The 27215-nt window shown below is 42.1% G+C and overlaps 2 protein-coding genes across 2 annotated transcripts in view; both read right to left on the minus strand.

Annotated features, from left to right (window-relative positions):
• LOC128686640 (telomere length regulation protein TEL2 homolog) overlaps positions 1-27215 on the minus strand; it is a 340958-nt gene that overhangs the window by 115815 nt on the left and 197928 nt on the right. The gene's annotated exons all lie outside the window — the stretch shown is intronic.
• LOC128692055 (clathrin interactor lqfR) overlaps positions 1-27215 on the minus strand; it is a 139657-nt gene that overhangs the window by 2099 nt on the left and 110343 nt on the right. The gene's annotated exons all lie outside the window — the stretch shown is intronic.

A 27215-nucleotide genomic window follows, 5' to 3' on the forward strand; every position in this document is an offset into this window, starting at 1 on the left:
AAGCAGAAAGGTGTAAGGAGAGGAGGAGTTTGAGGTAATCATTCCCTCAGCCTGGAGTCGATGTGTTCAGTCCATCAATCTAGTAGAATGTACAGCATAGGGCCGTAGACACTGCTTATATGGTGCAGTCAGGCGAGGTGAAGCAGGAGGAGGCGGGGTCATAGTGATACCATCCACTAGTCGAAGTAGGTCTTCGTCCAAAGGTTGGACAAGTTTGAAGAATTCTTTGTACCATGATCTCATGATGATGCAGTGTCTGACAGTTGTGACATATGCTGCATAAGTGTCTCAATCTTCAATCAATGTTCTATTAACCCTTTGACTGTTTACACCGTATAAATACGTCTTACGTGCCACTGTTTCTGATATGTTTATACGCATAAATTCTAGCGGCTTCAAATCAAGCGGGAAAGGCCTGGTAGGCCTACATGAGAAAGAATGGGTCTCAGTGGTGGGTGTGCACCCTGTGAAAAAAATCCGAGACTCAGCGGTGCATTGTGGGAACGCCATCTTGGTAGTCCATTTTCACCATGCCTCGCAGTAAGAAGTACCTCACTCCTCGGTGGATTGGAGGTCTTTTGTTCCCAAGTGATAGCTCTAACAGCGATGAAAATGTCTGCGACAGTGAATTCCAGGGTTTTGAAGCGAGTGTGGCCGAAAAAAGTACCCAGGATAACGTAACTAGTGATGAAAACCCTGATGACCCACAACCTTCCACCTCTGGTGCTGGGCCGGATTGTTCACATTCACGTTCACCTGTACCAGGACGAAAGAGGAAACTGTTTGGTCGTGTACAACACCCAGATGTTAGCAGTGAATGCGATAGTGACAGTGATTTCAAGATCATTGAAAGCAGTTCTAGTTGTGACAGTGAGGGTGAATATTCCCCAGTGAAGCGGCAGTATGTACGACGTAGCATGCGGTCTGGTAGTGTTTCATATGCTGTTCCAAGAGGAAGGAGAAACTCTGGGAGCGCATCCTGTGGCCCTACACCATGACCTGATGGTGAAGATGACGATATTGTTACGATGGGTATGAATGATGCGAGTGAGGGAGCAGGCAGTGGTGGCGATAGTGATGGTGGCACAACCCATGTGGCACCAGCAGCGGGCCACGCTACTACCCACGCTGCTGACTCTGCACAACAACCAGCCTCACCCGACCCCACACTCCCACACCCTACACAACCACAACCTGCACAACCACAACCTGCACAACCACAACCTGCACAATCACAACCTGCACAACCACAACCACGTTACAATATCCAGAACCCACCAGCAGACCGCATCTGGGATTGGCAGGAAAGTGACGAGTTTGTTCCCAGTCCCCAAGACTTTGACGAGACACAAAGTGGAATAAAGCCATCATATCCACTTGGGAACAATGCTAGTGAACTGGAATGCTTCAAGTTATTCTTCGATGAACCACTGATGGGCATCACTGTCAGGGAAACCAACACATACTATGAATACACCATGGCAAATACAATTCTCTCACCAAGATCACAGCTACACCAGTGGAAGGAGACAACTGTGGCAGAGATGTACCTGTTTTTTGCCACAATAATGCTTATGCAACATGTGTATAAGCACACTGTCACCACATACTGGGCAACAGAACGCCTAATTTCAACTCCAGGTTTTAGTGACATTATAGGTGTCAATCGTTTCCTGATACTGTTACGCATGTTACACTTTTCAGACAAAACCAGGCCTGACAGAACCAACAGGTTATATAAGATCAGAAATGTGTTTATGTACACGAAACAAAAGTGCTGCATGTATTTTTATCCCTTCAGGAAGCTTGTTATTGACGAGTCCTTGATTTTATTCAAAGGAAGACTCATTCAAGCAATATATACCAAGCAAGAGGAAACACTATGGTATAAAGTTATTTGTACTGTGTGATTGCAAAAGTGGTCTAGTTTTGGATATCATTGTGTACACTGGCAGTAATACTTTGAGAGATACCATGAAGTTATTGGGTATCTCTGGTGATGTGGTTCGAACAATGATGGAACCATATCTTAGTAAGGGGCATATGTTATTTACTGATAACTGGTACACAAGCCCCTTACTCGGTGATTTCATGTGAGTGAACAAGACAGATGTGTGTGGCACAGTGCGTTCTAATCGTAAACATATGCCCAGGCTCAACGCAGGTGCTCATGGTGATGACATGCAGGTGTTTACTGCCAATGTCATCATGGCATTACGGTGGCATGACAAACGAGATGTCACATTGTTGACAACCATTCACCGTAATGAAATTGAAGACAGTGGCAAAGTTGATCGAGTGACTAATGAACGTATTCGAAAACCAGTGACAGTGATTCATTATACACAAAACATGTGCTTGTTTGACAAATGTGACATGCAGATTGGTTTTGTTGACTGTTCGTAAGAGTTACAAGTGGTACATGAAACTTTTCTTCCATCTCATGGACATTTCAATGCTCAATGCATATAATATGTACCAAATAAAGACTGGCAACAGACCACCGTATGGTGAATTTTGTTTATCTGTTGTCAGACAACTCATAATGAAGTACCAGGTAAGAACACCTGCTATACAACACGGTCCTCGAATTCCTCAGGATATACCCAAGCATTTGAGGAGGGAAGGTGATCATTTCATAATACAACTTCCTTCAACTCAGAAGAAATTTGCTCAGAAGAGATGCATCGTCTGTGCACAAACAAAACGACGGCAACAAAGACACAAAGACACTCGGTTTATGTGTGAGGAATGTAAGGTGCCTCTGTGCATGGTGCCTTGTTTCAAGGAGTTCCACAAGCTCCAGCAGTTCTAAAACCATGTCCAGTGATTGTAAATATGTAAATATATGATAGAACATTAGTATTATACAATATTTGTGCATGTTTATTGTAATAAACAACAGTGGTAAACAAAAATATGATAATAACTTTAGTGCGGTTATTGTGTTCAATACAGTGAGTTTATATATATACATTATATACAGTATTGGTCTCTCAGGCCCCAAATGTTAGTAGGAATAGAAAAAAATTGGAAAAGAAAAGAAAAAACAACAAAAAACGCAAAATAATGTAATGCGTGTATGTGGAATTCGTCAATGTTGCCGCCACCACATCATTTTCGACAAACTTCTTGGCACTGTATCTCGGTAAGTACTGATCAGAATTTTTTTTTTTGTCTTATTACCTTCACAAAAATATGCTCTTTAATTCTGTAAGAAAAATAATTTTTTTTTTTTTTTTCAAAATTTCTTGGACACTGGAGCACCACTTCAGATTTTGGCCTTGGACCGTGAAGGGGTTAATCCGTTCCTGACACCCAGAATTATAAACAATTTTTTTTTTATCTTAAAGATAGATTTACATGCACAAAAGAATGAACATTTAACATGACAGTTGCCTTTATTGAAGGCTGTTGTTGATGAATGGAAGACAGGGAGGAGGAGAGAGGGAAGAGAGGTTATTGTTTGGAAGGGGAATCCCCCTCCATAAGGAGGATAGGTTGGATAAATGCATGAGTGAGAGGGGTTGGATTTAAGTGGGACTTGCATATCAGGGCTTATTTCTTGGTTGTGCAAGAATGGTATATAATACTGACAATTTTTTGGGTAGCATTGAAAATTGGGTTGGGCAAATGTTTTGTTAGTGGGATGAATTGTAAAGGACCTGCCTAGTATGGGCCAACAGGCCTGTTGCAGTGTTCCTCCTTTCTTATGTTCTTATGACTCTAGGTCACTTCAGGGGCCACTTACCTAGCTTAAATATAGATTTGCATGCAGAAAAGAATGCCAAATAAATGTAGAGAACTAATAAAATGTATAAATGAACATTGGTAATAGGGGTAGTTGTTGAGTGGAACGGTCTGCCTAGTAGGGTGATCAAAGCTAAAACATTGGGTAGTTTTAAATTTAGGTTGGATAAAGACATTACTGAGAGGGGTTGGCTTTGAATCGGTCTTGCACATGAGTAAATAGGTTTATCAAAGCTTATTGCTTGGGTATAGCAGTTATGCTGTTAGTGGGTTGGATTTGTGAAGGACCGGCCTAGTATGGGCCAACAGGCCTATTGCAGTGTTCCTCCTTTCTTATGTTCTAAAAGCTATGGCTTGGGTAGTTTCAAATTTAGGCTGGATAAAACGTACATGAGTGAGAGGGGTTGGATTTGAGTCGGACTTGCACCTGAGCTTATTGCTTGGGTAGCATTTGTTCTGTTAGTGGGTTGGATTTGTGAAGGACTTGCCTAGTATGGGCCAGCAGGCCTGTTGCAGTGTTCCTACTTTCTTAAGTTCTTATGTTCTTATTTAACATCACACTTATTTAACATCACACTGACCTGTACTTAACTCTGTGAAGAAGTGTCTTGTGTGCTCCCGGTGGACTGAACCAAGATGCCCTCAATAGAGCAACTTTACCAGCAGCTTAAGGAAGAATTGAGGGTAGCGAAGATGGAGATACGGCGATTGACTGAGGAAAACAAGAGGATTCGTAGTGGTCCTCCTGTTTCGAGTCCTCTGGTCAAGAAGGGAACGTGGACAGTGGCTGGACAGCATGAGACAAAGTTGACGATCAAGAAGACGAATGGAAAGGTAGAGACGACGAAGAAGAAAGAGACTGCTGTGGAAACTGTTGTGGAAACATCCAATGCATTCTCGGTGCTACCCGACGAATGTGAGTCGACTACTGGGAATGCTACTACAAACGACACCAAGGAAGGTAAGAATATTTTTGTTGTTGGGGATAGCCAGGTTAGATATATGGATAGGGCTTTCTGCTTGAAGGACAGGAGTAGGAGACAGAGTTTGCTTTCCTGGGGCTGGGATGGAGGACATTGTTAGCCGACTTGACAACATCATGAACAGTAATGGGATCAATCCCATCATCTGCCTCAGTGCTGGAGGCAATGATGTAGGCAAGCGCAGAAGTGAGGACTTATTTAGAAGGTTCAAGACAGCAATAGACATAATTAGGAAGAAGGGGTGGCACCCTGTTATATGTGGCATTTTGCCAAGAAGGGGTGCTGGAAATGAATGGTTGTCCAGGGCAATTGGTATTAATTGCTGGCTGGATAAACACTAAGGATAATGCAGTACCATTCACTGACAACTGGGACAACTTCTATGGCCAAAATGACATGTATGCCAGGGATGGGGTTCACTTATCCAGGGCAGGTGTGGGTTTTCTTGCTAGCTCAGTTGAGGGGGTTGTTAGGACTTTAAACTAGGATTAGTTAGAGGTATGGGTTTAGAAATGATAAAAAATGAGTATGGATATATTGACTTATGCTCTGATATTAAGAATCTTAATAGTAACTGTCATAGAGTAACCCTAGGTAATGATAATTTCAGAAATTGTGTAAAAACAAAGATGAATAGGAAAAATGTGCAGAAGAAAAAACATATAATGGTATTTTATGCTAACAGTCGAAGTGCAAGAAATAAGATTAATGAACTACGTTCAACAGCATGTGCTGGGAACTTCGATGTCATTGCATTAACTGAAACGTGGTATGATTTAAAGAGTCGGGATATGATTGCTGAGTGTAATATCCAAGGGTTTAAGTTGTTCCATGTGGATAGATGTTGTGGGAAGAGGGGAGGAGCTGCATTATATGTTCGAGAAAATATTAACTGTTGCATAAAAACAGATATAAAAATAGATGGAACAGCAACAGAATCTGTTTGGGTCGGGTTTGTAGAAGGTCAAGAAAAGCTAATTCTAGGTGTAATATACCGACCTCCAGGCTTGGATCACGATAGAGGGAGACTTCTTTGGGACGAAATTGTTAGGGCTTCTAGACACAATAACATAGTGATTGAAGGGGATTTTAACTTTAGTCAAATAGACTGGAATTCTTTGACCAGTAATCTGGAGTCCAGTGACTTTATGGAAACAGTTCAAGACTGTTTTCTGAAGCTGTGTGTGACAGAGCCTACCAGGGGTAATAATTTGCTTGACCTAGTCTTGTCAAATAAGGAAACACTCTTAAATAATCTGGAAATCACTGAAGAGCTTGGCGCAAGTGGTCACAAATCCATCACTTTTAGCATTAACTGGGAATACAGGAATAATGATAATACAGTAAAAATCCCCGATTTTCATTCTGCCGATTATAATGGACTTAGGGAACACCTGTCAAATCTTGATTGGGGTTATCTAGCTAATGATTATATTGATGATGATCATACTTATAATTACGAAGGGATCTGCATTTATGATTCTTTTCTTAATAATGTACACCGTGCTCAGAGTATATACATTCCTCAGAGAAAAATTAGATCTGATAATAATGATCCCAAATGGGTTACCAGGAGGCTAAAGCATTTATTAGGGTAGAAGAGGGGAATATATAGGCACATCAGAAGGGGAGAGGTTAACCTTACTGACCAAAATGTTCAGCTTAAAAGAGAAGTAAAAAAGGGGATTAGAAAGGCTAAATGTGACTATGAAATTAGAGTTGCTAATGAATCGAAGACCAATCCAAAGGGGTTCTTTCAAGTGTATAGGACGAAGGTTAAGGAAAAAGTAGGACCTCTGAAAATTGGGAATGGACAGCTGACTGATAACGAACTGGAAATGTGTTCCATATTTAATGACTATTTTTTGTCAGTTTTTACACAGGAAGACATAAATGAGATTCCAGAAATTAACAATTATTCAGTTCCTGACAAATTCAAATTGACTAATATTACTGTCACGAGGGACATGGTTATCAAACGGATAGACAAACTGAAGCAAAATAAGTCCCCGGGGCCCAACGAGTTATTTTCCAGGGTACTTAAGGAATGCAAGGTGGAACTTAGTCAGCCATTAACGAGTGCGTTAATGCGTCCATCCTTACCGGTGTTGTGCCAGAGTTATGGAAGATGGCCATGTGGTTCCTATATTCAAATCAGGGGATAAGTCCACTCCTTCAAATTACCGTCCAATAAGCCTGACATCTATAGTTGGCAAATTGCTAGAATCAATTATAGCTGACATTATTAGAAGTCACCTTGAAGAGCATAACATGATAAATGAATCTCAGCATGGGTTTACGAAAGGTCGTTCCTGCCTGACAAACTTACTGACGTTCTTCAATGGAACATTTGAGGCAGTAGACAGTGATAAAGAATATGATATTGTTTATTTGGATTTTAGTAAAGCCTTCGATAGAGTACCTCACAAGAGACTAAGAAAAGTGGCAGCTCATGGTACAGGAGGTGAAGTTCTAGCATGGATAGAGGCATGGCTTACCAATAGAAAGCAGAGTTTCCATTAATGGGTTCAAATCAGAATGGGGTTTAGTTACTAGTGGCATTCCACAAGGATCAGTTTTAGGCCCTCTCTTGTTCATAATTTACATTGATGACCTTGATGAAGGGATTACGAGTGACATTAGTAAGTTTGCTGATGATACAAAGATAGGCCGTATAATTCACTCTGAGGAGGATATCAATGAACTCCAGGATGATTTGGACAAATTAATGTCTTGGTCTGAAAAGTGGCAGATGAAGTTCAATGTGGATAAGTGTAAGGTGCTTGCCATTGGTAATGAAAATAACCCTCGAAGCTATAATCTAGGTGAAGTAGAGCTTGATCATACAGAATGTGAAAAAGACTTGGGAGTCATGGTAAGCAGAAATCTAAAGCCAAGACAGCAGTGCCTTAGTGTGCGCAACAAGGCCAACAGATTACTTGGATTTATCTCAGGAAGTATAAGGTTTTTTTTTTTTTTTTTCAACAAGTCGGCCGTCTCCCACAGAGGCATGGTGACCAAAAAAGAAAAGATCCCCAAAAAGAAAATACTTTCATCATCATTCAACACTTTCACCACACTCACCCATTATCACTGTTTTTGCAGAGGTGCTCAGAATACAACAGTTTAGAAGCATACACATATAAAGATACACAACATATCCCTCCAAACTGCCAATATCCCACACCCCTCCTTTAAAGTGCAGGCATTGTACTTCCCATTTCCAGGACTCGAGTCCGACTATATGAAAATAACCGGTTCCCCTGAATCCCTTCACTAAATATTACCCTGCTCACACTCCAACAGATCGTCAGGTCCCAAGTACCATTCGTCTCCATTCACTCCTATCTAACACGCTCATGCACGCTTGCTGGAAGTCCAAGCCCCTCGCCCACAAAACCTCCTTTACCCCCTCTCTCCAACTCTTTCGAGGACGACCCCTACCCCGCCTTCCTTCCCCTATAGATTTATATGCTTTCTAAGTCATTCTACTTTGATCAATTCTCTCTAAATGACCAAACCACCTCAACAGCCCCTCTTCTGCCCTCTGACTAATACTTTTATTAACTCCACACCTTTTCCTAATTTCCACACTCCGAATTTTCTGCATAATATTTACACCACACTGCCCTTAAACAGGACATCTCCACTGCCTCCAAACGTCTCCTTGCTGCTGCATTTACCACCCAAGCTTCACACCCATATAAGAGTGTTGGTACTACTATACTTTCATACATTCCCTTCTTTGCCTCCATAGATAACGTTTTTTGACTCCACATAGACCTCAACGCACCACTCGCCTTTTTTCACTCATCAATTCTATGATTAACCTCATCCTTCATAAATCCATCCGCCGACACGTCAACTCCCAAGTATCTGAAAACATTCACTTCTTCCATACTCCTCTTCCCCAATTTGATATCCAATTTTTCTTTATCTAAATCATTTGATACCCTCATCACCTTATTCTTTTCTATGTTCACTTTCAACTTTCTACCTTTACACACATTCCCAAACTCATCCACTAACCTTAGCAATTTTTCTTTAGAATCTCCCATAAGCACAGTATCATCAGCAAAAAGTAACTGTCAATTCCCATTTTGAATTTGATTCCCCAAAATTTAATCCCACCCCTCTCCCGAACACCATAGCATTTACTTCTTTTACAACCCCATCTATAAATATATTAAACAACCATGGTGACATTACACATCCCTGTCTAAGACCTACTTTTACCGGGAAGTAGTCTCCCTCTCTTCTACACACCCTAACCTGAGCCTCACTATCCTCATAAAAACTCTTTACAACATTTAATAACTTACCACCTATTCCATATACAGTGGACCCCCGCATAACGATGGCATCACATAGCGATTATTTCGCATACCGCTTACTTTAATCGCAAAATTTTTGCCGCGCATACCGATTAAAAACCCGCTCACCGATTTTCGTCCGAGACGCGTCCAATGTGCGCCCTCACCCAGCCTCACATGTGCCGCCCGTGCCATTGTTTACCAGCCAGCCTCCGCGCTAACATCCAAGCATACACTCGGAATATTTCGTATTATTACAGTGTTTTCGGTGGTGTTTCTGGAAAATAAGTGACCATGGGCCCCAAGAAAGCTTCTAGTGCCAACCGTACACCAATAAGGGTAAGAATACCCATTGAAATGAAGAAAGAGATCATTGATAAGTATGAAAGTGGAGTGCGTATTGCCGACCTAGTCAAGTTGTACAAGAAACCCCAATCAACCATCGCTACTATTGTGGGCACCAAAAAGACAATCAAGGAAGCTGTTCTTGCCAAAGGTTTAACTGTGTTTTCGAAACAAAGATCGCAAGTGATGGAAGATGTTGAGAGACTCTTATTGGTGTGGATAAATGAAAAACAGCTAGCAGGAGATAGCGTCTCTCAAGCGATCATATGTGAAAAGGCTAGGAAGTTGCACGAGGATTTAATTAAAAAAATGCCTGCAACTAGTGATGATGTGAGTGAATTTAAGGCCAGCAAAGGTTGGTTTGAGAGATTTAAGAAGCGTAGTGGCATCCATAGTGTGATAAGGCATGGTGAGGCTGCCAGTTCGGACCACAAAGCGGCTGAAAAATATGTGCAGGAATTCAAGGAGTATATAGAAACTGAAGGACTGAAACCTGAACAAGTGTTTAATTGTGATGAAACAGGCCTGTTCTGGAAGAAAATGCCAAGCAGGACCTACATTACTCAGGAGGAAAAGGCACTCCCAGGACATAAGCCTATGAAAGACAGGCTTACTCTTCTCATGTGTGCCAATGCTACTGGTGATTGCAAAGTGAAGCCTTTATTAGTGTATCACTCTGAAACTCCCAGAGCGTTCAGGCAAAAGAATGTCCTCAAGGATAATTTGTGTGTGCTGTGGAGGGCAAACAGTAAGGCATGGGTCACTAGGGAATTTTTCTATAACTGGTTACACCATGCATTTGCCCCCAATGTGAAAGATTACCTAACTGAAAAGAAATTAGAACTTAAGTGCCTCCTGGTGTTAGACAATGCCCCTGGTCATCCTACAGACGTGGCAGAGCGACTTTATGGGGACATGAGCTTCATTAAGGTGAAGTTTTTGCCTCCTAATACCACTCCTCTCCTGCAGCCCATGGACCAGCAGGTTATTTCCAACTTCAAGAAACTGTACACAAAAGCTCTGTTTGAAAGGTGCTTTGTAATGACCTCAAAAACTCAACTGACTCTAAGAGAGTTTTGGAGAGATCACTTTAATATCCTCAATTGTGTAAACCTTATAGGTAAGGCTTGGGAGGAAGTGACTAAGAGGACCTTGAACTCTGCTTGGAAGAAACTGTGGCCAGAATGTGTAGACAAAAGGGATTTTGAAGGGTTTGAGGCTAACCCTGAGAATCCTGTGCCAGTTGAGGAATCCATTGTGGCATTGGGAAAGTCCTTGGGGTTGGAGGTTAGTGGGGAGGATGTGGAAGAGTTGGTGGAGGAGGACAATGAAGAACTAACCACTGATGAGCTGATAGATCAACTTCAAGAGCAAGAGGCCAGACCTGGGGAAACTGGTTCAGAGGAGGGGAGAGAGAAATTGAAGAAGTTGCCTACTACAAAGATAAAGGAAATCTGTGCAAAGTGGCTTGAAGTGCAAACCTTCATGGATGAAAATCACCCTCACACAGCTATTGCAAGCCGTGTTGGCAACCTGTACACTGACAATGTTGTGAAACACTTTAGGGAAGTGATAAAGGAACGAGAGGTACAGGCCACTATGGACAGATATCTTGTGCGAAAGAAGTCCAGTGACTCTGAAGCTGGCCCTAGTGGCATTAAAAAAAGAAGGGAAGTAACCCCAGAAAAGGACTTACTACCTCAAGTCCTAATGGAAGGGGATTCCCCTTCTAAACAGTAAGAAGATAATGCTCTCCCCTCCTCCCATCCCATCAATCATCACCAGATCTTCAATAAAAGTAAGTGTCATGTAAGTGTGCATGCCTTTTTCAGTTTGTGTGTATTAAAATTAATATTTCATGTGGTAAAAAAAAATTTTTTTTCATACTTTTGGGTGTCTTGCACGGATTAATTTTATTTCCATTATTTCTTATGGGGAAAATTCATTCACATAACGATTATTTCGCATAACAATTACCCCTCTTGCACGGATTAAAATCGTTAACCGGGGGTCCACTGTACTTGCAACATCTGCCACATTGCTCCTCTATCCACTCTCTCATATGCCTTTTCTAAATCCATAAATGCAATAAAAACTTCCCTACCTTTATCTAAATACTGTTCACATATATGCTTCAATGTAAACACTTGATCTATACATCCCCTACCCACTCTGAACCCTCCTTGCTCATCCGAAATCCTACATTCAGTCTTACCTCTAATTCTTTCAATTATAACTACCGTACACTTTTCCTGGTATACTCAGTAAACTTATTCCTCTATAATTTTTACAATCTCTTTTGTCCCCCTTCCCTTTATGTAACAGCACTATACATGCTCTCTGCCAATCCCTAGGTACCTTCCCCTCTGTCATACATTTATTAAACAAAAGTACCAACCACTCCAACACTATATCCCCCCCTGCTTTTAACATTTCTGTCATGATCCCATCAGTTCCAGCTGCTTTACCCCCTTTCATTCTACGTAATGCCTCACGTATAAGTAACAGAATGAAAATAAATGGTATAAAATACCGACACAATGGAAACGAACACATGTGCAGTTTAATGTGATCCTTTACTGACAACGTTTCACCCACACAGTGGGCTTGAAAAAGCCCACTGTGTGGGCAAAACGTTGTCAATAAAGAACATAAAAACATAAGAAAGGAGGAACACTGCAGCAGGCCTGTTGGCCCATACTAGGCAGGTCCTTTACAATTCATCCCACTAATAAAACAACCCAAATTTTCAATGCTACCCAAGAAATAATCTCTGATGTGCAAGTCCCACTCAAATCCAACCCCTCCCACTCATGTACTCATCCAACCTAAATTTGAAACTACCCAAAGTCCTAGCCTCAATAAACCAACTAGGTAGACTGTTCCGCTCATCAACTACCCTATTTCCAAACCAATACTTTCCAATGTCCTTTCTAAATCTAAACTCATCTAATTTAAATCCATTACTGCGGGTTCTCTCTTGGAGAGATATCCTCAAGACCTTATTTATATCCCCTTTATTAATACCTATCTTCCACTTATACACTTCGATCAGGTCTCCCCTCATTCTTCGTCTAACAAGTGAATGTAACTTAAGAGACTTCAATCTTTATACTGCATATGTGTTTATGTTTTCCGTTCTATAAGTAACAGAAGTCCAAAAGTTATTTTACAGCTCTATACATCACTAGTGAGGCCTCATTTAGATTATGCTGCTCAGTTTTGGTCCCCTTACTACAGGATGGACAGACTCATTAGAGAACATACAGAGAAGAATGACTAAAATGATTTACTGTGTAAGGAACCTCCCGTATGAAGATAGACTTAAAGCCTTAAATCTCCACTCTCTGGAGAGGCGTAGAATGAGGGGAGATATCATTGAAGTGTATAAGTGGATGACGGGCATAAACAAGGGAGATATTAATAAAGTACTGAGGGTGTCAAACCAGGTAAGAACCAGAAATAATGGACTGAAGTTGGATAAATTTAGATTTAGAAAGGACATAGGAAAGTACTGGTTTTCTAACAGTTGTAGATGTGTGGAACAGTCTTCCCAGTGGGGTGGTAGAGGCTAGGACCTTGGGTAGCTTTAAGAAGAGACTGGACAATGAGGAAATGGTATGGTGATACCGACAAGATGTGGAAAAAGACACTTATGTACAGTTCAGGACATTTATTAAAGGAAACGTTTCGCCACGAGTGGCTTCTTCAGTCCTAATACAGAGAAAACTAAGAAAACACACATATATATATAGTGGTGGGAGTCAGGTGAGGTGAAGCGTGGGTGGTGGTGGTGGTGGTAGTAGTAGTAGTAGTAGTAGCAGTAGCAGTAGCAGTAGCAGTAGCAGTAGCAGTAGCAGTAGTAGTAGTAGTAGTAGTAGTAGTAGTAGTAGTAGTAGTAGTAGTAGTAGTAGTAGTAGTAGTAGTAGTAGTAGTAGTAGTAGTAGTAGTAGTAGTAGTAGTAGTAGTAGTAGTAGTAGTAGTAGTAGTAGTAGTAGTAGTAGTAGTAGTAGTAGGTAGTAGTAGTAGTAGTAGTAGTAGTAGTAGTAGTAATGGAACTAAGGAGGTGAGGTTAGAGAGGGACCTGCTGGCATCAAGTAACACCAGTTCCCAGGATGGGTAATATCCTCTTGCTTAGTAATTTTGAAATACTGTAACTACCGGATTTTTGCTTTATAGTGTTACTGACAGAAATTAGTGCAGCTTCAATGCATTTTCTCCGTCTTAAGTCGTCTTCTTTAATAACTAGTTTAGCTTCATTGAATTTCGTGAGGTGTCCAACATCGTCTTTATGTTGAACACATGCGTTTTTGCGGTCATCATTTCTGCAAGCATTTTTGTGTTCTGCTATCCTAATGTCCAGAGTTCTGGCTGTTTCCCCTACATATACTTTGTCACACCCCCCACATGGTATAGTGTAGATTCCTGCACTTGTGCCAGAATCATGCTTGGGTTTTTGTATCAGGTTCCTAATAGTAGTTGAAGAGCTGGTAGATATTTTAGCCAGTTTTCTGTCAAACATTTTTGAAACATTAGTGGCAACGTTGCTGACCGGTAAAACGATGTAACTTGGAGGCTTTTCTTCAATTTGATAGGTGTTGGTCTTGCTGAGGATACGTGTTGCATGTTTCCTGCAGTCACGTATGAAGTGTAGGGGAAAGTGTAGTGAATTAAAAGAGTTGGTGATGTATGTACATTCTTCTTCGAGGAACTGCAGACTGGAAATTCTGTAGGCTCTCAGAAAGAAGCCAATAACTACCCCTCTTTTAGTTCTTGTGTCATGGTGAGAGAAGAAATGTAGAAGATCATTCTTGTAGGTAGGCTTCCGGTAGACTTTAAAAGAAAGTTTGCTTTCCCCTGTGCGTAAGAGAACGTCGAGAAAAGGTAACTGGTTGTCCTTCTCCTCCTCTAGAGTAAATTTAATAGTAGGTTCCAGAGTGTTGATGGTGTTGAGGATGCCCTGTACGTCAAGATTTTTGGGTACAATGACCAAAATATCATCTACATACCGCATCCAAGTAACTGAACGAGGGATGTTATTGAGGATCCTTCTTGATTCCAGGTCCTCCATATATAAATTGGCAAGAACTGCACTAAGGGGGGATCCGGACTAGCCATGGGATCCCCCCTTAGTGCAGTTCTTGCCAATTTATATATGGAGGACCTGGAATCAAGAAGGATCCTCAATAACATCCCTCGTTCAGTTACTTGGATGCGGTACGTAGATGATATTTTGGTCATTGTACCCAAAAATCTTGACGTACAGGGCATCCTCAACACCATCAACACTCTGGAACCTACTATTAAATTTACTCTAGAGGAGAAGGACAACCAGTTACCTTTTCTCGATGTTCTCTTACGCACAGGGGAAAGCAAACTTTCTTTTAAAGTCTACCGGAAGCCTACCTACAAGAATGATCTTCTACATTTCTTCTCTCACCATGACACAAGAACTAAAAGAGGGGTAGTTATTGGCTTCTTTCTGAGAGCCTACAGAATTTCCAGTCTGCAGTTCCTCGAAGAAGAATGTACATACATCACCAACTCTTTTAGTTCACTACACTTTCCCCTACACTTCATACGTGACTGCAGGAAACGTGCAACACGTATCCTCAGCAAGACCAACACCTATCAAATTGAAGAAAAGCCTCCAAGTTACATCGTTTTACCGGTCAGCAACGTTGCCACTAATGTTTCAAAAATGTTTGACAGAAAACTGGCTAAAATATCTACCAGCTCTTCAACTACTATTAGGAACCTGATACAAAAACCCAAGCATGATTCTGGCACAAGTGCAGGAATCTACACTATACCATGTGGGGGGTGTGACAAAGTATATGTAGGGGAAACAGCCAGAACTCTGGACATTAGGATAGCAGAACACAAAAATGCTTGCAGAAATGATGACCGCAAAAACGCATGTGTTCAACATAAAGACGATGTTGGACACCTCATGAAATTCAATGAAGCTAAACTAGTTATTAAAGAAGACGACTTAAGACGGAGAAAATGCATTGAAGCTGCACTAATTTCTGTCAGTAACACTATAAAGCAAAAATCCGGTAGTTACAGTATTTCAAAATTACTAAGCAAGAGGATATTACCCATCCTGGGAACTGGTGTTACTTGATGCCAGCAGGTCCCTCTCTAACCTCACCTCCTTAGTTCCATTACTACTACTACTACTACTACCACCTCTACCCACGCTTCACCTCACCTGACTCACCAGCAGGTCCCTCTCTAACCTCACCTCCTTAGTTCCATTACTACTACTACTACTACTACCACCTCTACCCACGCTTCACCTCACCTGACTCCCACCACTATATATATGTGTGTTTTCTTAGTTTCCTCTGTATTAGGACTGAAGAAGCCACTCGTGGCGAAACGTTTCCTTTAATAAATGTCCTGAACTGTACATAAGTGTCTTTTTCCACAGACTGGACAAATATATGAGTGGGAGGGGCTGGGTTTGATTGGTGTCATTGGGTACGGGAGTTATTTCTTGGGTAGCTTTAGGTAGAGGTCGTTTTGATAAGGACCTGCCTCGCATGGGGCAGTAGGCCTTCTGCAGTGTTCCTCCATTCTTATGTTCTTACCAGTAGGGTGATCGAAGCTAGGACCTTGGGTAGCTTTAAGAAGAGACTGGACAAGTATATGAGTGGGAGGGGCTGGGTTTGATTGGTGTCATTGGGTACGGGAGTAAATTCTTGGGTAGCTTTGTGTAGAGGTCATTTTGATAAGGACCTGCCTTGTATGGGCCAGCAGACCTGCAGTGTTCTTCCATTGTTATGTTCTTAGTGGGAAGGATTGTAAAAGACTTGCCTAGTATGGGCCAACAGGCCTACTGCACTGTTCCTCCTTTCTTATTGGAGACTTGTTTGTGTGAGGGAGGGATGGCAAGTTTATTGTTGGAGAACATGACACTAATATCAACTCTATAGCTTATTTATCTAATCACAATTCAACTAATATGACATAATAAACAATATTAATAACAGAAACATGGAATATACTCTAGAATGAATAAAATAAGTCATTATGTATGTCACGAGAGGTGCAGTGTTGTGTTGTTGTTGGGTATATAAGGGCCACTGAGAGTAAGCCGTCCATAATGGTGGTGAAGGAGGAGTTGGTTAAATGTTCACCAACCAACTCCTCCCTCCGCCTCAGCTGCTGCTTCACCACCATTATGGACGGCTTACTCTCAGTGGCCCTTATACACCAAGCAACACCACAATACCTCTCGTGACATACATAATGACTTACTTTATTCATTCTAGAGTATATTCCATGTTTCTATGTTATTAATATTGTTTATTATGTCATATTAGTTGAAATGTGATTGATAAATAAGCCGTAGAGTTGATATTAGTTGTCATCCCTCCCTCACACAAACAAGTCTCCAATAAGAAAGGAGGAACACTGCAGTAGGCCTGTTGGCCCATACTAGGCAAGTCCTTGTTGTTAAAGATTTGCCGGTATTCTCCCGGCCCGGGCTCTTCCAAGTGGTGGCCCGGCACTGGCTCCCTGTCTAGGGAGTGTCTGAGACCTAAGTCTCCCATGGGAGGAGGTACAAGTACCCCCCTCATCTTGTGAGCTACAAACTCAGGCTCTGGCACCAACCCTGCCCTAGAAGGGCAAGGCATGGTGTCGATCGTGCTAGCGCTGTGCTCTCCTGTGTGGAGTGTCGTGTGTTGTTCATTTTTATTCATTCATTCATGTTGATTCACCAGTACTTCCAGCCCGGGTCTTCTCCAGATGGTGACCCGGCAGTGGCCCCCCGGGTGGGGGGGTGACGATCATCATCATCTTTCTTCTTCTTTCTTGGCCCTCCAGTTGGAGGGTGTCATAGTCTTCTATTTTGCGCTGACTTCCCCGAAGAGAAGCACAGTCGGGCAGAGACAGCAGTTACAGGGTCGATTGGAGCCACACCCCAGCTTTAGTGGACAGCAAAGTGCTGGGGAAACTTATCTTCATGGTGAATGGTCATGGATAGTCGTGCTAGAGGAGGGTACCGTCTTCAAGGTCCCCATTCTGAAGCATCCTCAATTTCTTCTTTGAGGTGTACTCGACTTCCACAAGGTGTTGGGTGTTGGCAGCGAGTAGTCTGGTCATGTCTGCAGTGGTGTATGTAACAGTTTGGTAGTAGGTATACTCGACTGTTCCGTCCTGGAGGTGCCGATGGATTTCTGAAGACAGCATCGTGTTCTTATACTGCTTGGTTGTGTAGAAGTATACACCCTTCAGGTATCGGACTTGTTGTGGTGCAGCAGTGTCAGTGGCAGTGGCACCATGAGGTGCATCCACAGTTTCTTGTGTTTTTGCTTTCTTGGCTGGTGGCTGAACTGGTGAAGGCGAGATTTCTGACTGGTCAGTTGCTCTAGCAGTGGATGCAAGCGGTAGTGGACTCTCATTGGTGGGGTTTGCCGACGTCTCAGTGGTCTCCGATTGGTCCATCTCTGTGTCTAGTGGAGGTTGTGACAGCAGTGGAGCAGCGGTGATGCTGGTAATATTTGCAGTAGATTTTAGGATCTCAGTGGAAGGTGGTGATGCAGGGAATGTGAGGCCAGGCATATTATTTAGTTTGAAAAGTTCATTGATGGTGGTGTTGAAGGAACCAGGCTCAACTGCATTCTGTACATGAGCATACATAATGCAATAAAGAATCTTGGTGGAGTCGGCAGTAGGTGCTGGTAGGGAAGTGGTTGGAGCAGCTTGCGTGGCTTGTAGTATCTTGGTAGTGTCTGCTTGAAGCTTGGCGATAGCAGAATATGTGGTTGCTTGTGGGTTGGGTTTCTTTTGTTGCTGTTGTTTCTTGAGTGTCTCTCTTCTGGTAGGGCACCTGGCAGCAAGAGTATGGTGGTCATTCTTGCAGTTCAAGCATTTAGGTGGTGAAGCAGTAGTGCAAGTCATGACCCTCACGGCCACAGGTGGAGCAGAACTTCTTGTCCTTGGTAGGACAATCATTTGTGGTGTGTAAGTATGAGTAACAATTATAGCACTGTGAGATATGTTGGAATTTCTCTGCTTCGATGAAGGCTGGGTTGATGTGGAAGTAGTGAATAGTCAGGCCCTCAGCGAGAGCTCTGGCTGCCATGTTGACGTCACTGAAGGTGACCTTCAGCATGGATGAAGCACTGGGTATTTTAGTAATGAAATCCACCTTGGCCCAAGGGTTCTTTGCTTCGATAGTTGACTTGATTTCTTCAGTGGCCTGTACAGTGATAAGGTTGTCGAGTCGCTTGAGGAACACAGTTCTCCTGGCCCTCAGTGCTGGAGAAGTCAAGACAAGAAATCCCTGGTTTCGTAGAGTGGTAGTAGCAGTAGTGGTAAGTAGTTTCTCAGCCTCTGTGTCGTCTGTACAGACGACAACAAAGGCCTCCTTGAGCGATGAAATCGCATTACATTTGACTTGCAGCCTGCCACTAACGACAGCTGCAAGTGCTAGTTTGGATGACTCACTGGTTGTGCCACTCGCTGGTTTCATCTTTACTCTGTTAGAGTAATGCATCGTGAGTAAGCAGTGCTCTGCTCCTTCCCACTAAGAACATAACAATGGAAGGTCTACTGGCCCATACAAGGCAGGTCCTTATCAAAATGACCTCTACACAAAGCTACCCAAGAATTTACTCCCGTACCCAATGACACAAATCAAACTCAGGTCCTCCCACTCATATTTGTCCAATCTCTTCTTAAAGCTACCCAAGGTCCTAGCCTCGATCACCCTAATGGTAAGTGTGATGTTAAATAAGAACATAAGAACTAAAGTAGGAACACTGCAACAGGCCTGCTGGCTCATACTAGGCAAGTCCTTCACAAATCCAACCCACTAACAGAACAAATGCTACCCAAGCAATAGCTCAGGTGCAAGTCCGACTCAAATCCAACCCCTCTCACTCGTGTACATATTTATCCAGCCATAGCTTTTAAAACATAAGAAAGGAGGAACAGTGCAATAGGCCTGTTGGCCCATACTAGGCCGGTCCTTCACAAATCCAACCCACTAACAGCATAACTGCTATACCCAAGCAATAAGCTTTGATAAATTTCTGAATCACTAAAGAAGACACCCTCTACCACCATCACTACCACCTTCTAACACTATTACAATGCTACCACCTTAAGAACATAAGAACGGAGGATCACTGCAGCAGGCCAGTTGGCCCATACTAGGCAGGTCGTTAACAATCCATCCCACTAACAAAACATTTGCCCAACCCAATTTTCAATGTTACCCAAGAAATAAGCTTTGATAACTATCCACTCATTTGCAAGTCCCACTCAAATCCAACCCCACTCTCTCATATATTTATGCAACCTAAATTTGAAACTACCCAAAGTCCTAGCCTCAATAACATAAGAACCAGTATTACAACTATTACCACTATTACAACTGCTACAACCATCTCTACCACCATCAACCACTATCACAACTGCTTCCACTCTACCACCACCACCTTCATATTTTTCTACAAACTTTTTCTTAAATTATATGTGTTTCTCACATTCTTTACCAAAGGGCTGGCACTAGAAGCTTTCCTTGGAGCCATGGTGACTTATTTAGCAGTTGCAAACACTAAAACGAATGGAATATTATGAAATATATCGTATGAACTCGTGGGATCATCCTCACTCACTGATAAACAATGGCACACTGGCTGGGAAAGGAGTGAGAGGCAGCTCGGGGCTGTGAGTACCTGTCCCAGACGAACTACTATTTGCGGGTCAATCTATGATTAGCAAGCCCATGTTTATACGAAAACATCCCTATGACTTCCGAAATCTACGATTCTTGAGAACTACGTTTATCGAGGGACCACTGTACAGTACTAACAGCATAAAAAGTAAAAAATTAAATAAAATAGCAGATGAACAAGGAGGCTTTAGGAAAGGTAGGGGGTGTGTGGACCAGGTGTTTACAGTGAAACATATAAGTGAACAGTATTTAGATAAGGCTAAAGAGGTCTTTGTGGCATTTATGGATTTGGAAAAGGCATATGACAGGGTGGATAGGGGGGCAATGTGGCAGATGTTGCAGGTGTATGGTGTAGGAGGTAGGTTACTGAAAGCAGTGAAGAGTTTTTACGAGGATAGTGAGGCTCAAGTTAGAGTATGTAGGGAAGAGGGAAATTATTTCCCAGTAAAAGTAGGCCTTAGACAAGGATGTGTGATGTCACCGTGGTTGTTTAATATATTTATAGATGGGGTTGTAAGAGAAGTAAATGCAAGGGTCTTGGCAAGAGGCGTGGAGTTAAAATATAAAGAATCACACAAAGTGGGAGTTGTCACAGTTGCTCTTTGCTGATGACACTGCTCTTGGGAGATTCTGAAGAGAAGTTGCAGAGATTGGTGGATGAATTTGGTAGGGTGTGCAAAAGAAGAAAATTGAAAGTGAATACAGGAAAGAGTAAGGTTATGAGGATAACAAAAATATTAGGTGATGAAAGATTGGATATCAGATTGGAGGGAGAGAGTATGGAGGAGGTGAATGTATTCAGATATTTGGGAGTGGACGTGTCAGCGGATGGGTCTATGAAAGATGAGGTGAATCATAGAATCGATGAGGGGAAAAGGGTGAGTGGTGCACTTAGGAGTCTGTGGAGACAAAGAACTTTGTCCTTGGAGGTAAAGAGGGGAATGCATGAGAGTATAGTTTTACCAACGCTCTTATATGGGTGTGAAGCATGGGTGATGAATGTTGCAGCGAGGAGAAGGCTGGAGGCAGTGGAGATGTCATGTCTGAGAGCAATGTGCGGTGTGAATATAATGCAGAGAATTCGTAGTTTGGAAGTTAGGAGGAGGTGCGGGATTACCAAAACTCTTGTCCACAGGGCTGAGGAAGGGTTGTTGAGGTGGTTCGGACATGTGGAGAGAATGGAGCGAAACAGAATAACTTCAAGAGTGTATCAGTCTGTAGTGGAAGGAAGGCGGGGTAGGGGTCGGCCTAGGAAAGGTTGGAGGGAGGGGGTAAAGGAGGTTTTGTGTGCGAGGGGCTTGGACTTCCAGCAGGCATGTGTGAGCGTGTTTGATAGGAGTGAATGGAGACAAATGGTTTTTAATACTTGACGTGCTGTTGGAGTTTGAGCAAAGTAACATTTATGAAGGGGTTCAGGGAAACCGGCAGGCCGGACTCGAGTCCTGGAGATGGGAAGTACAGTGCCTGCACTCTGAAGGAGGGGTGTTAATGTTGCAGTTTAAAAACTGTAGTGTAAAGCACCCATCTGGCAAGACAGTGATGGAGTGAATGATGGTGAAAGTTTTTCTTTTTCAAGCCACCCTGCCTTGGTGGGAATCGGCCAGTGTGATAATAATAAAAAAAAAAATAAAATCATTACAATAATACGTTGATAGTAATAAGGTTCGACTTGCATCCATTTTGACTTACGACTGGTTGGTTGGAACCAAGCTTGGTCCTAAGTCAGATGGTACCTGTATACAGAAGGGGTTCTAGCCTCTTGCTCCCAGCATTTTAATCGCCTCTACAACACACATGGCTTACGGAGGAAGAATTCTGTTCCACTTTCCCATGGAGATAAGAGGAAATAAACAATGACCAGAACTAATAAGAAAACTAGGGGAAACCCAGAGAGGTGTGTGTATATACGTATATGCTTGTACATACATGTGTAGTGTGACCTAAGTGTAAGTAGAAGTAGTAAGACATACCTGAAGCCTTGCATGTTTATGAGACAAGAGAGACCAGCAATCCTACCATCATGTAGAACAATTACAGGTGTCCATTTTACACTCACTTGGCAGGACGGCAGTACCTCCCCGGGCGGTTGTCTACCAATCTACAGTGCTCATCACAGCATTATGCCAGGTGAGCGCCCTGGCATAATGCCGTGACGAAAATCAAAGGCCTACCATTCAGGGGGGTCTTTTTTTGTTAGTGCATTATAGCAGGTAGCAGCAGTTAGTATGACGTATCAACCTGCTGCCACACTGCAAAGTAACTCATCAATGCTCACGTGGCTGCCATGGTGAGGGGAAGTGTTGCACGTTTGTCTCGCATCCACCCAATCTTTTGTCTGGTGTTCCCTTTGGTTTTGGGGCTATATATGTTTGATTATGGGTAAAAGGAAGTCTAACACCTGAAACTATAGCTCAAATCATAGGGCCTCACAAACTGGGCACCAGACGAAAGAAATAGTGGAGAATGAATGAATGAGAGAGAGAGAGTGTGTGTGTGTGTGTGTGTGTGAGTGTGTGTGTGTGTGAGTGTGAGTGTGTGAGTGTGTGAGTGTGTGTGTGTGTGTGTGTGTGTGTGTGAGTGTGAGTGTGTGAGTGTGTCTGAGTGTGTGAGTGTGTGTGTGAGTGTGAGTGTGTGAGTGTGTGAGTGTGTGAGTGTGTGTGAGTGTGTGTGAGTGTGTGTGTGAGTGAGTGTGTTTGTGAGTGAGTGAGTGTGAGTGAGTGTGAGTGTGAGTGAGTGTGAGTGTGAGTGAGTGTGAGTGTGAGTGAGTGTGTGAGTGTGTGAGTGAGTGTGAGTGTGAGTGTGAGTGTGTGTGTGTAGAGAGAGCAAGCATTCAGCGAGGAACGTGGTGCAGCATTTCAAGGCTGGTGGCAGTGTCGAGTTACCGTCTGCCAAACCTCAGCCTCGCCCCTTGAAAAAGACATCGGTTGGTACCTTAACTGTGTTAAACAAGCAGTCACTCTCTAACTGCTTCTTTAACACAATTAAGGTACCAAGAGATGTCCTCCTCGAGGGGCCAGGCTGAGGTTTGGCAGACAGTAACTCGACACCACCACCAGCCTTGAAATGCTGCACCCAGTTCCTCACTGGACGCGCACACGCGCGCACACACATGCACACACATGCGCACACACACACGCACACCAACATTCTCCACTATTTCTTTCGTCTGGTGACCAGCTTGTGAAGCCCTATGATTAGAGCTATAGTTTCAGGTGTTAGACTTCCTTTTACCCATAATCAAACACATATAGCCCCAAAACCAAAGGGAACACCAGACAAAAGATTGGGTGGATGCGAGACAAACGTGCAACACTTCCCCTCACCATGGCAGCCATGTGGGCACTGACGAGTTACTCTGCAGTGTGGCAGCAGGTCGATACGTCATACTAACGGCTGCTACCCGCCATAATGCAATAACAAAGAAAGACCCCCCTGAATGGTAGGCCTTTGATTTTCGTCATGGCATTATGCTGGGGTACTCGCCCGGCACAATGCAGTGATGAGCACTGTTGTACTACCAAGGAAATTTACACACGCTTGGCATATTCATATGCCACAGTTTTATATAAAAAAGCTCACCAATTGAGGCTTTACTTCATAAAATAAGTATGATATAAAGAAATACTATATACTACATAGAATAAACAAGAAAATTAAATACTGCTACACTAAGCAGTCCTCAGCTGAAAATGAACATCACACAAATAAAATACACCTACACTATGTATTCCTCTGCTGCTCACAGCTAAATAAACATACTTCATATTATAAGATCTCAAACATGCTAGATGACTGCCACTGTTGTACCATTAACCCCTTAACTGTCCAAATGTAGATCTACGTTCTCTTGCCCAACACTCCGAATATTTTGAAAAATAAATTTTTTTTTTTTAAATGGACATTTTTTTTACATAATGTAAAAAAAAAAAAAATCTAGAGTCAGTACTTACAGAGATATAAGGCAGCAAAGTCGGCACTTGTCACTCATCTGACGGTAACATGAAGCACTGCCACTTGCAGATGCGTTGCCGATATACCTTTTTATCTCTTTTTTAATTTGTATAATTTTAATGTTCTGATAATGACAATTTGTAGTAGTTCTTGTGATTTCATAGTTAATCTTTGTTCTGATACTAATATTAGGTACTGAAATAGTGCTCAAATAGTGACAAACACAGTGACAGGTGAACATTTTTACCTACCTTAGTCACATACTATTGTCTAGAAATATATACAGTACATAGTATTTATAGGTCCCAGCAAAGTTTTGGATACAATGGAGTATATAATAATAAGTAACAAAAATAATATAATAATAATAATAATAATAATAATAATAATAATAATAATAATAAATTCCCTTGAAGCTTCATGTAAGAGTGTCACTTATCTCTTCACTCCACTGCTGACAACGATGAGCATCGTCTTATCTAATCATATGTCTCTGGTAATAACAGTGGTGACATTTAATGAGCGTCATCTTATCTTATCTCTCTGCTAATGACAGTGGTGACATTTGACGAGCCATTGCTTTATTTGTTTTCACTCTTACACAAACATGTCTGTGTCTGTCTCAAAGAGTTGCTTATGAACCATCTGGCATTACACACAATCACTATCTACAAGCACAGTAAAGCACTTTGGATTTTTTGGGTTATCCTAGGAAATTTACACTATGTAGAATTGTATTTATGTACGTGTTCCTGTGAGATAGAGACAGATATACAGTGGACCCTCGACTAACGCTCTTAATCCGTTCCTGAGAGCTCATCGTTAGTCAAAATTATCGTTAGTCAAGCTAATTTTCCCCCATAAGAAATAATGGAAATCAAATTAATCCGTGTAGGACACCCCAAAGTATGAAAAAAAAAATTGTTTTTACCACATGAAATATTAATTTTAATACACACAAACTGAAGAAGACATGCACAGTTACATGACACTTACCTTTATTGAAGATCTGGTGATGATTGTTGGGATGGGAGGAGGGGAGAGTGTTGATGGTCTTAGTGTTTAGAAGGGGAATCCCCTTCCATTAGGACTTGAGGTGGCAAGTCCTTTTCCGGGGTTACTTCCCTTCCCTTTAAATCTCTCAAACCAACCTTTGCTGGCCTTAAATTCACTCACATCACCACTAATTGCTGGCATTTTTTTCATTAAATCGTCATGCAACTTCCTAGCCTTTTCACATATCGCTTGAGAGATGCTATCTCCTGCTATCTGTTTTTCGTTTATCCACACCAATAACAGTCTCTCAACATCTTCAAGTACTTGCGATCTCAGTTTCGAAAACATAGTTGCACCTTTGGCAAGAACAGCTTCCTTGATTGCCGTTTTCTTGGCCACAATAGTAGCTATGGTTGATTGGGGTTTTGTGTACAACCTGGCCAGCTCGGAGACACGCACTGCACTTTCATACTTAGCAATGATCTCTTTCTTCATATCCATAGTAATTCTCACCCTTTTTGCTGTAGGGTTGGCACTAGAAGAGTTCTTGGGGCCCATGGTGACTTATTTTGCAGGTGCAATCACTAAAAAGGCTGTGATAACATGAAATGTTCTGATTGTATGCTTGGAAGCGACCGCGGTGGCTGGCTGGCTTGTAAACACTGGCCAGAAGTGGACGCGTCTGACGGAACAAATAGTGTTGGTCGAGTTTTTTAGCGCTAGTCGAGGCAAAAATTTTGCGTTAAAATGTATCGCTAGTTGGATTTATCGTTAATCGATGCCATCGTTGGTCGAGGGTCCACTGTAGAGAGAGATAGATACAGAGACAGAGATACAGTCAATCAGCCAGCCAGCAAGCCTGCCGAAATTACGGTTCCAGGCTATTCTTTTTACTTAGGGCATGGGTTATAGGACATTCTGGCAAGATGACACTTTCCTCTTAAAAGGGGAGTGTTAATACAACATGACATCAGTGAATCCTTGGTGTTTGCTGCGCTTTGCTCTAGCTGTTGCGCAATTGAACTGGTGCTCCCACAAGGTACTAAATGGTCCCGGATTTTTTTAATACAGCGCACACCGAGGGTTAATACCCATTTTATACTGACCAGGCATCTTAGGCCAATTGTGCCAAATTTGGAGGCAGGAAAAACAAAACGTAGATCTACATTTGGAGTGCTAGCGTTAAGAATGTAGATCTACGTTTGGACAGTTAAGGAGTTAAGCACCAACTGTTATAGCACTATGTGGACTATTTGTAAGCTATGTCAAGTACATTACAGCATTTATATTTTGCAAGTAAATATTTGTGATTACTTATTTGTAGTTACAGGAGACACCATGAGTGTAATTATTAATGGCTATATTGATGGTGTCCCACTTAGCTGACCACTCTCTCTGAATAAGCCTTTTACTATCTATTCAGCACAGATTTTTTCCAAGATTATAATTACAGCTCTTTTTTTATAGTGTTAAATTCTCCCTATTTACCTTTAAATAACCTTTCATAATCTTCAATATAATGATTACCATGGCTGCTCTTGTCTGTGCAGCAAGCAACAAGAACACCTTCCACAGGTTTCTTCCTGTCTTCTAAGCCCAGTCTTTCAATATTTGAACTTTGTCTATGTTATGGGGCTATAGGACCCAACATGTATTTATAAGTAACAGTTACTCTGGAATACCTAATTATATTGAATTGATGGGGACTTTGCTCTAAATGTCAGAAGGACTGATCAACCTTATGACTGAGAGGCAGCTGGGTCAAGCCTATTTTTCTCAATATAATAGGTTATACTATAGACACATAAACACACAATTTAAATAAGTAGTTTATAAAGTTGTATTTCTTTTTGTAAAAGTAAAATTAAGGTGTGGTAGAATTGTGGTAACTGGAGAATTGTGCTTGGCAACAGTCTTTTGTTTTGGTGGGAGGAGCTTAGCCAGGCTCTCTCTCTCTCTCCCTCTCACTGACTCCCTCTCTCTGTGGCTGACCTTCAACCTGGCGGGATCTCTGGGTCCTTCTTCTATCTTTTGGGGAATTGTGTGTGCTCCAGGGGTGAGTTTTTATAATTTAAGTTGTGGCCACCATACCCAGGGTGACTAAAGTGTGTCAAAACACTGGTTAGCCCAGAGTTATGTCAAGAAGAGAGAAGGATAAAAGTTGTTGGAACACACCAT

The sequence above is a fragment of the Cherax quadricarinatus genome, chromosome 15 (assembly GCF_038502225.1).
Source record: "Cherax quadricarinatus isolate ZL_2023a chromosome 15, ASM3850222v1, whole genome shotgun sequence".
NCBI lineage: Eukaryota > Metazoa > Arthropoda > Malacostraca > Decapoda > Parastacidae > Cherax > Cherax quadricarinatus.